We start from the raw sequence: 14,380 nt of genomic DNA on the forward strand, positions 1-14,380 counted from the left end.
TTGACCCAGGCAGAGGCCTTGTTGGAGTATGTGTGGCCTTGCTGGAGGAAGTGTGTCACTGTGAGAGTGGGCTTTGAGACCCTCCTGCTAGCTACCTAGGAGACAGTCTTCTAGCTACTTTCAGATCAAGATGTAGAACTCTCAGCTTCCTCTCCAGCACCATGTCTGCCAGCATACTGACAAGCTTCCTGCTATTATGATATAGACTAAACCTCTGAATCTGTAAGCCAGCCCTGATTAAATGTTTGCCATAGAGTTGCCTTGGTCATGGTCTCTTCACAGCAATGGAAATGTTAACTCAAACAGAAATTGGTACTAGGAGTTGGATATTGCTCCTTGGCCTGCCCATTCTTTAGTTTGGAAGAATGTGGATTTGGAGACTTTGGATTTGGGAAGCAGTGGAATGCTCTAAGTGGAGAATTAATGGACCATCCTGAAAGACATTGGTGCTAAGGCTCTCTCTCTTCAGTCCTGGCTGTCCCAGAGCCTGGCCATGAAAAGCTTAGGCCAGGCACAGTGGTACACACCTTTAATCCCTGGAGACAGAGGCAAGTCAATCTTTTGCCTCAAGGCCAGAGCAAGTTCAAAGTAGGTAAAAACTTTAGGTCTAGGTATGGTAGACAGGACATTAGTTCCAGAACTCAGGAGACAGAGGCATGCAGATCTCTGTGCTCAAGGTCAGTTAACAGAGCAAGTTACAGGACAACGAAGCATAGGAAGTGAGGAATATAATAGAACAAGGGGTCCGTGTTCCAGTCCCAGCAAGCAGCAGAACTTGGCAGGTTCAGCCATGTGACTCTGGCTTAAGAGCCAAGAATAGAAGGGTTTCTGGGACAATTGATGCTGGTTAGCTGGAGCTAAGAAATTAGTGGCGGTTAAGAAGAGACCGGAATGACTGAGGTGAAATCTTCTGGGAGTTTTCTAAGAGTACGAAGAAGCTGAGTCCCAGAGATAAGCAAGGTTGTACCTCAGCTGCGGTTGGACTTGGTAATGTGTAAGAATTGCCCAGGTGGTACTGGTTTTGGAGGCATGAAGGGGTCATGGAGGGCAGCTGAGGCTCAGCACTGTGAGAGAGCAGGAAGGTGATTGGTGAAGGTGACACCTCAGGTGTAGCTGACAGCCCAAGACTGAAGGGGTCATGCAAAGAAGTTGAAGCTTAGTGCCAGGAAGGGAGCTATTGGTGATGCCAACTTCAGCAGAAGACTCCAGAATACTGGAAACGCCAGTGCCATAGGATGACCACAAGGGGAAGCAGCAGCGGTGGTGAGGCGGAGTCAGCTAGAGCCTAAGTAACGCCAGCCCTTTGGACGAGCCCAGAAGTTCTTGTGTGGATCCCAGACATTGAGAAAAAAAGAAGCTGTGAAGTCAAAGTTGCCTCAAGACCTCAAGATGTTAGAGGTGCCAGACCTGGATACCTGCCAAGGAAAGATGCTAACATGGAGTGGAACCAGCCCAGGAGAAAGACGTTTGTTGCAGTCAACAAAGATGAAAGGAATTGGAGATCTAAAGAACACTTTGACATCAGACATGAAGATGCTGAATTTGGAGTTGGCCCAGCTGATTTTTGATCTTGTTTTGGTTCAGTATTTCCTCACTATAACATTTTGGAATAGTAAAGTATGTCCTTTGATGTTAGAAATATGATCTGTTTATTTTTTTAATTTTGATTTTATAGGGGATTACAATTAAGAGATTGCATGAATCTCAGAAGACCCTGTGAACTATGGACTTTAAAACACTGTTGAGACTGTGATTGACTGTGGGGACTTTTGAAGTTGGACTAAATATATTTTGCATTAATGCGATGTTTAGGTATGACCCCCATAGACTCAGGTGTTTGAATAAGCCTATTGGGGCCAGGGAGTGGAACGTAGTGGCTTGTATATGCTTGGTCCAGGCAATGGCATTGTGGGAGGAAGTGTGTCACTGTGGGGGTGGGCTGTTAGACCCTCCTCCTAGCTGCCTAGAAGACAGTCTTCTCCTAGCTGCCTTCTCAAGATGTAGAACTCTCAGCTCCTCTCAAGCACCACGTCTGCCTGCATGCTCATGCTTCGAGCTATGAAAATACTGGACTAAACCTCTGAATCTGTAAGCCAGCCCCAACTAAATGTTTGCCTTTGTTGGAGTTGCCTTGGTCATGGCATCTCCTCATAGCAATGGAAACCCTAAGACAACATCCTTTCATTATTTCTGAAAACATTGGTGTGACCCAAAAGACCTAGTTTCAAACTCATTTATCTCCAGGCTTCAATGGGACAATACATCAAGTTAATTTTAATTGAGATATGCAGGTCTAGTTAGAAGGGCAATGCTGGTTGTGCTTAATCACTGCATTTTTCTTAAATCTCATCTGCCAAAAAATGCAGATATTTTGCCCAAATTTACTTTTAAGTCTGCTTAATATGACATTGTTCTGAGCTAACCTAACAGATGCGGTTCATCTCTGTGTATATTGGAGCTGTTTCTTTCTTCTAATACAAACATATTATAATTAATAATCTCACACATATGCTATTTTTTTTTACATTTCTAAGAATGTATGTAGGATAAATTCCTGGGAATGGAATTGCTAAGTTTTTATGATCCTATAATCTATCATCAGATTGCCTTCCATATGGATTCATGCCAGGAGGCAGGGCTCCTTCTCCATTGTCTTCCTTTCACACTTACACATCAAATGCAGGAGTCACATGTAGTTCTCAGTGGCGCTTCAGCATCTGCTCCCCTCACTCCATGCTGCCTGAGCATCTTTTCATATGTGGACTCTGCTCATGGATGTTCTGAGAAGTGTGTGTGACGAGAGAGAAATGGAGGCTTGTTCTTCAACCCCTTTCGGAACGCTTCAAACCGGATTTTATCAGTCAGTGAGACCACAGGAACAGCTTAAGAATCTTTTTTCTTCTTTCTAAAATTATCAGCTTAACATCTTTGCAAACTATGGGGAAATATACAAAAGCCATTCACATTTTTTATATATTGTATTAGTCACTCTTCTATTGCTACGTGATAACACACCATGACTATCTAAATTTATAGAAGAAAGACTTTGTTTGGACTTTCAGTTCCAGAGGATTAGGATCCATGGGGCAGTAAACAATTAGCACATTTTGTGCTTTTGGGGTATTATACCTAAAATTCCATTTCTATGCCCAGTTCATACAATAATTAAAAATAATTATAATCTGGACTTGGCCAAATCAAAACTTTAACTCTGTGAAAAATGCTGTTAAGAAAATGAAAAGACTAGCCACAGTTTGTGAAAATATTTAGATATCGCATGTCTGATCAAAGCCTTGCATATATGTATATGTGTACATATGTATATATATATATTTGTGTGTGTGAGTGTGTATATGTATATTCTTCAACAATAGGAGCAAAAGAACAATTAAAAAATGAGCAACACTGACAAATGTGGCATCTTTGTCACACCCCTCCCCCAGAGGCTCAGAGGCCATCCTGAAAGGTGAAGGGGGAAGTAAGGAAGGGAGAACTGGAACAGAGCTGTCCTCTGGACTCAAAGGCTCGTCTGCCCTCATGAACTCACAGCAGCTATGGCTGTCTGCTCAGGACCTACAGCATGTAGCGGGGAGGGGCTCTTGAGGCTCCTCCTCTAACTAAGGAACCATTGACAGTTGATAGCTTCTGGGGAAAAGTCAGTAGGGGTGTGGCCCTTCATAGAATGTCCATGTTCAGGGGATGACTCTACATCCTTGAATCCACAGGAAGCCCAAATATGCTTGGCACTTTTTTTTTTTAAAAGAGAAGATACATGGTTGGGAGGGGACGGTTAGGTGGAGGTCCATCTAGGAGGAGTCAAGAAGGATGTGGGGCGGATATAATGAATATATGTTATGTGTATGCATGCATATAAAAGTCTCAAAGATTGAAGAAAGCGAATTTACATTTTTCGTTGAAAAAAAAAAGAGCAAAACCATCTGAAACGGGCATCAAAGAAATGAAGATGGCAGAATATTTCAGAGGATGCTCCCATCATCCGTTGCTAAGACAGTTTTAAAACTGTATTTACTCATGGCTTCAGTGCAAACTGGAATTCAGACAACAAACTGGTTGTACCCAATAAAGCCCAGGAAGAGAAGGAGCATGTATTCCTTGCTGGCAGAATGCAGTGTGAGTTGGCCCATTGGAAAGTGGCTGGATAGTTACTTGCCTAGTTAGATACAGGCGTATGGTGCAAACCAAACCACCCTAACTTACTTATTTGAGGGAATCAAAATATTGTGTTCACACAAAAAACAAATTAAGCAAGGTTTATAGCATAGCTTTATGGGTAATTAAAAGAAACAAGAGGAAGGAAAGATGTCCTTCATCAGGGAAAGGTAGTCACGAGCCTTTGTACATTTTACTGTGGACAGTAGCACTGCTCAAGGGACCAACCCTCAAGGCCACACACGATTCAGATGTATTTTGCTTAGTGAAGGCAACCTAGTCCAAAAGACATGAGAAGGCAAAACCATGGGTCTAGAAACCAGGTAATTGTGGTCAGTGATCAGGGGAAGGCTTGATGACAGAGGGTCAGACAGAAGAATCTCAAGTCACTGGAGATATTTTCTGTAGTAGCAGGGTAGAGTATGTCTGATTTATGAATGAGTGAGCACTCATAAAGCCACACAGCACTAAGAGTCAGTGTCTGCGTGACTGAAGAAAAGGCAACCAGGATGTGGGGGCTTCCTGAGATGACTTCAAGTACAACAGGAAATTGTTACAAAGGTGTGCTGACCCTCCCAGGGAGATGTAGGAAGAGCTACTAATAGAACTGAGAAGCCATGTTTGTTTCTTCCCAGCTGTTTAAGCCTTAAAAAAAGATCTGCACAGAAATAACGAGCTTTCATTGATGAATTTGTTTCTTAGATAGAAAGGTTAACATGTCTGGTGTAAGGACCAGGGAAGGACTCAGTTAATAATGTGCTTGTTGCAAAATGCGAGGACCCAAGTTTGGATGTTCAGTGCCTATCCAGAAATCTGGGGGCTCTCTTGTGCCTATAATCCTGGCACTGGGAAGATGGTTTCAGGATTATCCAGAGCTTGCTAGATAGCTCAGTGAAAGTATCAAAAAATTAAATAATAACTAAGAAGAAACCTGCTGACCTGTGGCCTTCATATACATGCCTACAAACATACACATGCAGTGACACACACATGCATGAGCACACACACACACACACACACACACACACACGCGCGCGCGCGCGCACACGCACAAAACTGTGTGTATAAACTAAGGTTGATCAAATGCATCAATAGATTATAGCTAATGGGGGGCATATTTCACGCAGACAGAGTATCTATATAGAAACAAATGAATAAATCTAATGATGGTGAATATGAACGAGGAGAATCAACATCTACCTGCCAATCATTAATCCTCTATCCATCACCTAACATCTTCTCTTGGGATATGTGTATACATTAGTCCACACACGTTTACTCTTAACTTGTCTTCTCAGAGAACCTCGTGATACTTCAGCGGCAATGCGCATGCCCATCACCCAGAATCTGCATTTAGTCTTCTTCTCTGAGTGAAGGAACCAGAACTCATTGGAAAATTGGCTGGTTTTAGAATGAGGGCAGGGGAAAAAAAAGTTGGGGCTGAGCCTGGATCATCTTGTTAGTGTGAGAAAATAAGGAAGTATTTTAAAAGAGAAAAAAAAACACAGGGTGTGGAGTGGTTGAACATATCAAAGGCACAGTGAAGCCAAACTAAATAAACTCCTCCTCGGGGCCAGAACTGACACAGTTTGAGCAATGAAATAAACAGGCATTCTATGGTGCTCTAATGAGCAAGAAGGAAATGGATACTGCTGGATGCATGCGGGTGAAGGACAGAGGAAATGTCACAGGGAGAATGTTACATAGAAAACTTTAAATGATCTTCATGGATTATTGTGGAGCTCCAGGAAATGGCGCTTAATTCCCCTCCTTTCCTCCAGTAGGGCTGGGCTTAATCCCTGTTTCCAACAGACAAGGAAAAGCAACAAGGCTAACTTTGTGGCGAAGAAGTCTGGCAGACACCGCTTCAGCCATGGGACTAGGGTTGACCTCATCAGTAATGGGCCACTGTGGTTTTGTTCCCCCTAAATCGACAGCCCTGCTATGATACAAAAGTGTCGTTGAGGACACCATAATGAGTACAGCCTGTGAAGTCCCGGGCCAGGACTTCTAGAACTTGTCAAGTCATGACAAGTGACCCAGAGAAACACTCACAGACAAGGCACGTCATCAACTGTGATGACGACATCCAGCTAGCCGGTCCCGGAGGGAAAGGATCTCAGAGCTGGTATAGAGAAAGCTGTGGTAAGGCCTCTGCACCCACGCTGGTTTCTTAGTTCTGACAGGCATGTTGTGGTAGTGTGAGACACTTCATGATAGAAGCCTGGGGAAACACAGCAGGTCTCTGTGCCCCTGAGCACATTTTCTGTGGGTCTAACTGAATTGAAAGCAAGTTAAAGGGTCTGATGATACTGTACTGTGCCATTGTGACCTGCCCCCCATCACAGGAATGCTTGCCAAATGTGACATATTTGACTATTATAGAAATGAGTAACCCATTCCTATTGACAATTATTTTAGTTATTTACCAATAAGAAATCCAGTAAACAGATGACATAAATGCTTTTAAAGCTTATTCCTCATGGAAAGTTATTGTATAAATTCTATTATTTAAGAGTTTTCTTTTTATAAAATTGATCACAAGAGATGGAATCTGCTGGGGTGCTTAGGATCCCTGGGATGCACCTTGAGGGCTGTGGGCCTCCGACTCCTGCTTATCCCTTTTGCCTCTTGGCTGACAAGATGAGCAGTTCCATTCTGCCACGTGTTCCCAGAATGCTGTGCTGCCAACAGCCCCAAAGCTCCATGAACTGGTCATGAATTGGCACCTCCAAATCTGTAAGCTGAAACCGACATTTTCTCTTTATAAGTCGATTAACTCAGAGATCTCATTATGGTGCTGGAAAGCTTACAAGCACTGCTCCTCATAGAGTTAAGCTTGGATGTGAAGTCTGAGCATTGTTATTTTATATAGTAGCCTGGACCCTCTATACTGAGATATACTGCCATAGATTGGCATAAACTAAAAGAAATGAATAGGTATGTGCATTATTCTTAATCCACTTATCTGGGGTCCATAAAAGTAAGACCAGGCTACATTAGACAAATAGCATGAGTATAAACACTCAAGTTGACTTATGCCCCTGTGGACTTACGTCCACAGGGGACAACAGAGTCAGAAACACCAAGGTAAACCCACATAGCCTTAGCCATTGTAATGGTGTGATGGTAGTGTTGGCTCTTATGTGTGCAGCATGTGTGCATCTACTGTGCAAAGTCCATGTAACATGAACTGCACTCCTTTCGACCCCTTTTAGCAGATGATCCTAAGGCATTTGCATACTCTATGCCATGTATCCTCTACTACCTAATCCCAGATCTCCATCGCCTCCCCTCCCCTCTGAAATCAGCTTTTCCTACCCCCTCCCAAGCCCTGGTAATCATTTGTGCTTTGCATCCTTAGATTTGCCTATTCTAGACTCTTAAATGGGCTCACAATGCTTTTTTTTTAGAGGTGGCTACTCCAAGCACGGTCTTAAAAACACCTCTAAAGCGTGCTTAAGGGAAGTTTTCTTGGTCTTGGTCTTCTGACTAGAGTATATGTAAGAATATGGGTGCTGACTTGCTTCTCATGTGCCAGTGGTGCCACCAGAGAGTAAAACAGTGTCCCTATTCTGTCTTTTAGTAATATAGATGGTGTGCCTGGTGACCCTGCACACACACACACACACACACACACACACACACTCACTCACTCACTCACTCACAGACATACACAGAGGCAAAAGATATACATAAAATAATTCTAAAAATAATGCAAGCTCTGGAATCAGATTGCAAAATATGGTTGCTTGTCTCTGCTACTCTGGTCATAGGACAATGTGGTGGAAGCCTATGACAGAGAGGCCTGCTCACTACAGGGTGTCCAGGAAATGAAGTTGGGAAGGGTCCTGATGTCCCCTGAAGAGTATGGACAATTGCCTAGCTTCTTCCTTCTGGGCCTCAGGCACCTTTAAGGTGCTAACATCTAACAGTAGTACCACAAACTGGAGACAAGCCTCCAGCATATTGGTTAGCTGGCATTCCAAGTCCAAACTTTGTAGGATGTTTCCTGAATCTCTTTTGTTTGATCTGGAAAACATAACAATGGCAGAGCCTTCTTTAACAGGGAAATGCATATATGCAGTTAGAAGAACAGCAGACATGCAAGAAGAAAGACGCACAAGTTGGTCACCATCATTAATAGAGATCAGTCCTCTGTTACTATTACCTCAGTGAAAGACAAGTCTTAGGGAGGAGCGACTTGCTGACTTGTCAGTTATTGTGATGAAGAACTATGAAGTCATTTAAGATGGAGACCCACTCTTCAGTGATCTCTGGGATATTTCCTAGTAAATGCTTCTCCAATTGATAGAGTAGACTGATACTATCTGTATGCACTTGGCAGTGACAGACTAAATCTGACCTAACTCCTACTCCCAAGCCTGCTGAGCTAAGTCAGCAGGTCTGCTGGCCGAGTTCTGCTCTGCCTGTAGGTGGATGGTTGCACCTGACTCAAATCCTTCATGTGTCTTTTGTGGCACAGTCATCTGGCTCTGGGCCTTTTGGATTATTCTGATGTTTGGGGTACTTGCAAACTGAGTCTTCTTTAGGGTTCCAAACACTTCAGAATTCTTTGTACACAGGGCTCAGGATAATGGGATAGCATCTACTACTCCATGAAGGAAATACTAATTTGCTAACATTTGTACTATACCACAGATTTTTTCAGTTGTGCATGCCATACCCCCAGAGCACATATGCGTGAGTATGTGTGAGTGCATGTGTGTCTGTCTCTGTGTGTGTGTGTCTGTGTGTGTCTGTGTGTTCTCTCTGTGTGTATTCAGTACTGCCTGCACACTGCTTTTATGCTCCTCCCTGCCTTAAATGGCTGCCCATTGGTAAACTTCTTTACTTTGCCAACATCTTTGTAACTCTTCCCACTTTTTATTCCTATGTGAGCATGTCCCATTAAGCCATTTTCTTTTTTTCTCACTTCAAGATAAATGCAGAAAGAGCTTGCTTGCCCTGTGGCTGAACTCTGCACAGCTTCTCGAAAAGAAAATGTCTGTGTGGCATGACTTTTTCCATCATTCAGTCCAACTGTGCACTTCCAGAATAGGAAAAGTAAGAAAATTAACAGACTTACCAGGGCTGGTGTGTGATGATCGTGATGGAATGGAGCTGCCAATCAACCACTTCTGGTTCTGGTATCTCTACGGGGGAATCTCTGCTAACATTTCTCTTAGCAAGTGGAACTGAAGTTCTGAGGGAAGAAGCAAGGGTCTCTGGTTCTCTCTCTGTCATTTATTTATTACATCTGAGGTTTGGGGATAATTTGTAAGCATGTGTTTAAAATTCCAGCTAGCGTTTCTCTCTTTCTTCCACATTGGCAGATTCTGAGGGTGAGAACCAGTGGGTGAGACTGTATAGTGACCTCTGGAAAATGAGCGGTCAGGACAAATAGAATTTCCATTTCACAGTTGGCAAAACTAAGGCTCAAAGAGATGAGCTTTCCTGTGCCCTAGAACATGTTAGTGGCAGCTGTGTTTCTCTTTGGCATCTATATTTGTGAAATCTTCACCAATAAATAAATAAATATTAAAATAAAAATTAATCCAGGGAATTCAAGCATACAGAATTCCTACGTAAACTCTACATGAAGATGAACTCATAGTTGTAAATAAACAATTATGCCATTGAAAAAAAAGTGGGGGTGGGAGCAAATCACAATAACTAGTCTAGATTCTTGAAGTTTATAAATTAAAGAAAATTATTTATAAACAAATAAGAAAACCAATAAAAATGAACTTTTATTTTTTTAAGAAGGAGGAAGTCCATAAAATGTTGTTGGTTTCCAGATTATAATGTGCAGGGCTTACATAAATCAATTCTTACAATAATGTGTGCCTGGATGGCCTCTGGATGGGTTTCTCCTACCTTCGCCCAACTTTTAATTCCTACTTACTTCCTGTTCAGCCTGATCTATACTGTCTTTTTGCTGCTACTCATAAAGTAATCCTTATTATTCCTTGCTCTAAGATTAAGAGAATCTCGGCTTCAGTTCTAGCCTGTGTGACTGCTCCTTTCTCTGTTCTCCCATCTGAAGACCATGGTGATTTTTCCCTTGTCCAGGATAGTCAGGGTGTTTATCATATTACTTATATAAACTGTCAATTATCCAATTGCCTTACTCTTACAAGAAAAAATGTTTTTGTTATATTATGACAGCTTCCTTATGTACTTTTGCCTGTCTATATCAATAACACATGGTTTTCTAATACTGGCCTAGAGGTCATTCATCGCGCCTCCTCTATTCTTTGTAGAGGTAGGCATTTTGTGGCAGCCTTAATTCTAGGTATCACTGCTCTGATTGGTGTAATTTCTTCTTTTGCCTTGTCTACCACTTCTTTGGTCAAGGAAGTCCACACTGCTCATCATGTAGACCAGCTATCTAAGAATGTTGGTATTGCTCTATTGATTCAAGAAATAAGAGATAGAGGGTTTGAGGACAGGTTGAGTGCCCTAGAAGAGACAATTCTTTATATGGGACAGGAAATTCAAAATATCAAAGTCAGATTATCAGTACAGTGTCATTCTTTGTTTAGATGGATCTGTGTTACTTCCCTGCCTTATAATGAGTCTACTCATGACTGGGGAGGTATTCAAAAGCAGATTAGAGGCTTGTGGAGTCATTCCTTCACACCGATGAATATTGATGCTTTACATCATGAACTTCAGTCGATTCCTTTGTACAAGATGTGAACTGGAGATCATTTTTACAGGATGCCTCCATTGAGGTTGGACTTTTCTTACTTTTTTATTATTTTTCCAGTTGCCATCCTCTCAATTTGACACTTACTCTTTGCCTTAACTGTAGATGTCCACACCATACAACCTCTTAAACAAAAATGGGGCGATGCTGAGACAGCAAACAATGACAGGGACTACCTGCAGTAAGCCTGTATGGAGACATCTCAGTAGCCCGCAGCAGCTCTTTGTAACAACAGTTGTTCCCGTTTCTCCTAACCTTAGCCCTGGACAACAGCTGTATAGATTTCTTTTGTGCATGACTGCTTTTCAGTTGGCCTTGGTGTGCATAATTATTCTATTATATCTGACTTTCCTACTTCTTTCTCCTGCTCTGGCGCATTCTGTGAAACTAGATGTTCTCTGGTGTAATGATTCTTAAACAATTAAAAATTGAGGTATGGGGCACAGCACAGCACAGCACAGCACAGCACAGCACAGCACAGCACAGCGCAGTCCAAATGACACAGGTGCATGCTGTGTGTTCTCATCTTGGAAACAATATAAGACCTGCACAATGGTAGTTCCAGATTAATGCTTGACTTGCAAAGAAAGTTTGATGAAATTATTAGAAAATGAAGTAGAGCCAACCTTGGGACCCCGAGAAAGAAAAAAAACGATTAAAGTTATTAAATAAGTTTTGCATAATATTTGAGAGTGGTTACTAGATAAGCAAGTATAGAATATGTAAAATCTTATATTAGGAAAACTAAGTCAAAACACTGGGACTCTTAGGAGAGTCATTGTGTGCAATGTGCAGAGGCAGAAAGCCAGCAGAAGTGCTGAGTTAAGGGTTAACTCGGTTCTTTCTGGCCCTGCCCGGCAGCTTCCCATGTCATTTATCATTAGAACTTCACTAGAAAATGCAAGTAGCTGGCCTCGGAGCTCTGAGCGCTGAAATAAAATAAGTTAAAGTTTAAAGTTTAAATAATGATAAGTTTGCAATTATTATTATTTTGGCTATAGACCTGGGAATAGGGAAACTTGAAACTCTGGGGAACAATTGTAATTTTTGATTTTTTGTGGGATATGATTATTCTTTTGAATTTGATTTAGCAACGATTATACAATGTCTTTGTTATCTGCTTTTGGAGTATCAATAAGAGACTGGGGCAAGAAGGTGGGTGAGCATAGGAAGAGTGAGTGAAGAGGGAGTGAAGAGAGAATGTGAGGTGTGTGTGAAGAGTGGGTGTGTGTGAGTGAAAGGAGAGTGCATGTGGTGTGTGTGTGCGATGTGTGTGAAGAGTATGTGTGTGTGTGTGAGTGAAAGGAGAGTGCATGTGGTGTGTGTGTGTGCGATGTGTGTAAAGAGTGTGTGTGTGTGTGTGTGTGAGTGAAAGGAGAGTGCATGTGGTGTGTGTGATATGTGTGAAGAGTGGGTGTGTGTGAGTGAAAGGAGAGTGCATGTGGTGTGTGTGTGTGCGATGTGTGTAAAGAGTGTGTGTGTGTGTGTGTGTGTGAGTGAGTGAGTGAAAGGAGAGTGCATGTGGTGTGTGTGATGTGTGTGAAGAGTGGGTGTGTGTGAGTGAAAGGAGAGTACATGTGGTGTGTGTGTGCGATGTGTGTGAAGAGTGGGTGTGTGTGTGAGGGAAAGGAGAGTGCATGTGGTGTATGTGTGAGATGTCTGTAAAGAGTGGGTGTGTGTGTGAGGGAAAGGGAGTGCATATAGTGTGTGTGAGATGTGTGTGAAGAGTGTGTGTGTGAGGGAAAGGGGAGTGCATGTGGTATGTGTGAGGTGTGTGTGAAGAGTGGGTGTGTGTGTGAATGAAAGGAGAGTGCATGTGGTGTGTGTGTGAGATGTGTGTGAAGAGTGTGTGTGAGTGTGTGTGTGTGTGTGTGTGTGTGAGTGAAAGGAGAGTGCATGTGGTGTGTGTGTGTGAGATGTGTGTGAAGAGTGTGTGTGTGAGGGAAAGGGGAGTGCATGTGGTGTGTGTGAGGTGTGTGTGAAGAGTGGGTGTGTGTGAATGAAAGGAGAGTGCATGTGGTGTGTGTGTGAGATGTGTGTAAAGAGTGGGTGTGTGTGTGAGTGAAAGGAGAGTGCATGTGGTGTGTGTGTATGAGATGTGTGTGAAGAGTGTGTGTGTGAGGGAAAGGGGAGTGCATGTGGTGTGTGTGAGGTGTGTGTGAAGAGTGGGTGTGTGTGTGAATGAAAGGAGAGTGCATGTGGTGTGTGTGTGAGATGTGTGTGAAGAGTGTGTGTGTGTGTGAGTGAAAGGAGAGTGCATGTGGTGTGTATGTGTGTGTAGAGTGTGTGTGTGAGGGAAAGGGGAGTGCATGTGGTGTGTATGAGTGTGAGAGTGCAAGAAAAGAAAAGCGCACAGGAGGAAAGCAGAATGAGCAGGAGAATGCAGAGTGTGTGCAGCCTCGAGCTGCGAGCGAATGAGCAAGGGAGAAAGAGAGCAGAGAGTGAGAGAGAAGAGAAGCTTTAAGCCTTGAAACATTGCCTGTCAGCTTGTACCGAAAAAGTAGTCTGTGTATATTTCTTATGCGTCTTCCAGATATCCCTGCCTCCAGTTGAGAACTCTGATCCTGTGTCGAGGCTGGACCCCGACAATACTGTACTTTGGTTTTCAGATTAAAAATCTGGATCCCAGAGGGTTATCTTGCTACATTTTAATATGTAGTTCAAAGCTTGGCTCTAAAAGATACTCAACAAATGTTTTTGAATGAATGTTTGTGATCAAGTGTTTTATTTTAAGGGACCACTAGCAGAGGTAATATTCTTCTCTCATCTCATCATCTTAGCTGGAAGATCATAAGTTTCTAGTCAGTTTAAACCACATAGAAAGTTTAGAGTTAACCTGTACTACATAGCTAGATTCTGTCGGTGGGGGTGGGGTGGGGTTAGCCTGCCTAGCAATCAAGAAGCCCTGGGTTTGGTCTCTAGCACTGTATAAAACTAGGCCTGGTGGCACATGCCTATAATCCTAGTTTTCTGGGTGGGTAAGGGGGGAGGACTCAGGAGCTCAAGGTCATTCCTAGCTACACAGCAAGTTAGTGGTGAGTGTGGAGTATGAAAGACTGTGTCAGAATGGATGGAGAGGGAGGGAGGGCAGGGGAGGGAAGGAAGGGAGAGGAAAGGAAAGAAAGGGGCTCTCGGTAGGCGGTACCTCCTGCTGATAGGACTTGTCAGCATTATACTGAGTTAATCAGACACATCTATGAAAGTTGAGTTAGCAAATGAACAATAAGCTCCCAATTAACTTGGGGTCACAGCCTTCCGCAGAGCAGCCCCTCTCAGGTACAGTGGCAAGGCCAGTCGTCACATGCCTTCCTGGATACAGCAGTCATCTGGTACAGGCCACAGTTATAAAGTTCTGCTCTTGCCCAACACCCTTCTAACAAATTAATCGGGATGTGTACTTGTGTTCTTGCTGGAGGACCTTGACGAAGAACTATTTGTCTCACTTAGACATTGCTATTTCTTTCACGGTGTCTAAGGGGTAAAGTTTTTCTATGA

The sequence above is a fragment of the Apodemus sylvaticus genome, chromosome 14 (assembly GCF_947179515.1).
Source record: "Apodemus sylvaticus chromosome 14, mApoSyl1.1, whole genome shotgun sequence".
In the NCBI taxonomy this organism is placed as follows: domain Eukaryota; kingdom Metazoa; phylum Chordata; class Mammalia; order Rodentia; family Muridae; genus Apodemus; species Apodemus sylvaticus.